This window comes from Parasteatoda tepidariorum, chromosome 2, assembly GCF_043381705.1.
Source record: "Parasteatoda tepidariorum isolate YZ-2023 chromosome 2, CAS_Ptep_4.0, whole genome shotgun sequence".
Taxonomy (NCBI): Eukaryota; Metazoa; Arthropoda; class Arachnida; order Araneae; family Theridiidae; genus Parasteatoda; species Parasteatoda tepidariorum.
The window spans coordinates 45,881,829-45,885,566 of record NC_092205.1 but is presented as its reverse complement, the minus strand read 5'-3'; positions in this window follow the sequence as shown (position 1 = coordinate 45,885,566).

Below are 3,738 nucleotides of genomic sequence, written 5' to 3'. Positions count from 1 at the left end.
ACATATATATATATATATAGATAGATAGATAGATAGATAGATAGATAGATAGATATATTATAGCATTATTACATAAAGCATCTCATGTTTCTCATGAAATATTTTATTATGCCAAAAGCGGTTCAACAGACATATATATCAATTGAGCACAAAAATTATCCGTGACGTGTGTAGGAAGCACATTCTACCTTCTTATGTAACACTGAATAACCCCTTAAATTTCATCTGCTAAGGAAACTGAATCACATATACATCTAATTAAACTTCCTTTTTAAACAAAAGTCTACTTAACCGTGCCTGACGATTTCACAAGGGTGTGGTAGCACGGTAAAAGCGTACAGCTAACACGAAAACGAGAGAGTTCTTTCCCCCTCATCTTTTTCTTGGCATGCTTATTTCCCTGTGTGGGAAAAATTCAACTTTTGGAACTCCACACAAAATTAAAAAAACTAACAAATATTTTCCAAAAGATATTGAACATTTGTCATTTACTTTCGGATTCAAAATTTCTAAACCTGTTATGTCGTTTAGAATTCTATAAAAGGGGAATGAATCGACCTTAGTGACATGTTGTCTATAGCGCATAAACGTATAGTGACCCATTTTCGAGTTTTTTTAATTTTATTTAAAAGAAGGGGGGAGGACGTACGATGTCGTGATTTTTGAGCATACACCACTATTATCGCAGTTTCCTTAAAGTTAAATGCTTACAATGCTTTTTTACACACCTGGCTTTTAGGACGGAGGTGTGATTTTTTTGAAGGACACCTAGATAGGCTTGCCTTGACCTTACTTTAGATTCATTAAGCTTTACATTTCGGTATACGTCGAGCTCAAATCGGTACCGCCCGTACTTGTTGGTGATGTGCGCGAGAATTTTTTTTCTTTAAACTAAATGCATGTTAATTCAGACTGTTTGAGTAGTCTGAAATTGCTTTTATCTTACCTTATATAATCAAGCGGTTTATAATGACGGTGTAAAAGGGATTAGTTGGTCAAGCAAACAGACAAAAAATTCTGGCAAAATTACCACACTGTATGGCAATGACATTTCCGGTAAAAAAAAATTATAATTTTGGTTTATTAAACCAAAAATAAACGGTATTTAACCATTTATTTCGTAATTTTTCCGTTCATATAATAACGGTTCACCGGAAATTATAGTTTTTAAAATTACTGTTCTTATTACGCCACAAAAAAATACAAAAATAAAAATTAAATGTATCCAAATAAATGATTTTTATACCATATATAATATGGTTTTTATGCCAATGGTTTTAAGTGTAAAAAAGTACAAAATTTTACAACATGTCCTAAATTTTAGAGCATAATATAAAACTTTATTTTACTGTTAATTTTACCACAATAGTTAACAAAGCGGTTCAGTAAAAATTACCGAGCTTTTCGGTGTTCCCATAGAACCAGAAACTTGGAAAATGTTATCATATTTGTTAGTTTCGTCTATACTTTTTTTCTCAGTGTGATATTTCTGATTTCTTACTATTATTGGACCTATAGTTCCAAAATTTAGTCTACAACTTCAAATTCGCTTTTTTTTAAAAAATTAATTTATTTATTTACTACTATTTTAAGAGTTCTACTAAATGTCACATTTTCAAGGAACCAGGATAAAAATTTAGTAGCCAGTTAGCCATCAATAGAATTTGAATAACAGATTTTCGCTTACTTGAAATTACATGAAGAAAGTTATTATGTTTAGTTCAATAATATTTAAAGATAAATGAAGTGGCCAAAAGTGTGGCATTCAAAATTAATGAACGCACAACTTACGTTGCATTATAACATAATATTCAATTATATCTTTCATTTTTTGAATACAAACACTTACATTTGTGTTATGTCACTCAAATAGTTAAGCATAACGCTTCCAGTTTCTGTTTTCAGATGCCATTGTAACTAGGTTCTTAAAATTCGCACACTGAGAAGAAAAATTATGGTCAAAACTACCAGAATATGGTAGCACTTACCGTTTTTCTGGCTCAATGGGAATACCAAAAAGCTCTGTAATTTTTAACGAAGCGCTTTGGTAAATTTAACAACAAAATATGGTTTTATAACAAGTGATAAAATTCGGTAAATGCAGTAAAATTTAATAATTTTATCATGATACCTTAGAGAAGGGTAAAAAAAATTATTCAATTACATTTACTTTTCAGTTACGGCAAACTTTTACCATAGAAACGAAACAATTATAAAATAAACGGTTTAAATACCGTATATTTTAATTTTACCTACTAGAATTGTGTTTTCTTAAACCAGAAATGTCCTTACTATACCGTAAGGTAATTTTACTAGAATTTTTATTATTTATTGCTCACAAAAATAGAGCAAGTTGGTGTAATAAAATTCAATAATAAGACAAATGAATGAGAACTTTTAAATTCAAATCTTGAAAGAGAAAGTTATATAATGGACCTTTATTTTTTTTTCTCTTTTCCAATAAATGGATGAATAAATTAAACAAGGTGATAATAATCATTTTTTAACGTAGTTGTATAAAACTGTACGTAATTTCTGTTTAAAAAAAAGGAAATAGGATTATAAACTTTTAAACTTGTGATTCAGAATAATTTAGGAAACTAATGGTAAAAACATTATCGGTGAAGGTTCATAAATTAAAAACATGCCTGACAAATATCTTGACATCTAAAAGGTGTGGCATTTGCGAAATGATGAAAGCCGATAATAATTGTTAAATTAAACTGTGAAGGTTATCATGTCAGCTTACTAATTATCCTGATAATTATCAATACCATTCTGTTAAAATTAGGGTATATCATTTTGGGTAAAATTGCTTCCCCAATATCAGGTATCATGTCTTTTTTAAATCACTGTAAAGTTCTCATAAAGATTTTTAAAAGATATGTGAAATAAATCTAATTGATTATTCCGAAGGATATTTGAATGTCAATAGTATAACGATAAGAAATTTAGATCTAAAATAATCTAATCAAACACATTTCTTTCATACAAAATAAATATTTATTGCACAGTGCACCAAAAAAGAAGAAAAAAAACCGGACCACTCTGAATAATATTTGATTTAATGGTAGATTTCAAGGGATTCAGTCATCTTCATGGTTTATATGATTCAAAGGTGCTAACTCAAATATGCTAATTAATTAAATTAGACGTATTTTAAATTACAAAATAGAACTCAAAAGCGTACTTTCTCTGAATAAAAAAAACCTTTTTTCGACGCATTCGGATTTCAGATTTCAAAAATATAGGGAGTCGACGCAATCGGGGATATATAAGACCTATAATTTCTTCAGTAGCGCGATCTAAAGTTTTAAGGAGTCTTTTATTAGGGGGACCGGAAATTAAAGTCGTTTCGGCGATTTAAATATTCGTTAGTTTCAAAAACCAGTTCATATTTTTCGATGTATTTCGATTCATTTTCGATCCGTCATTGAAAGGTTGTTGCTAACGAGGGTGAATACATTATTGATTAAAAATAAAATCTTGGTAAAAAATATCAAATTCACCAAAACGACAATACTTTCCGGTCCTCCTAATATTTAAAATTCGCTTTCCTGGGAATTATTCAGCCAATTTCACTCAAATTTTGTATTTTGCTTTGCAAAATTACATATTTTATAATGACGTAAGAATTGTATAGCTTACTATTAAAACTTTTTTTTGACTATTATTAAATAAAATAATAAAAAAATAATTAATGTTTTCTCAAATTTATTTTTTACACGGATAGCAAAT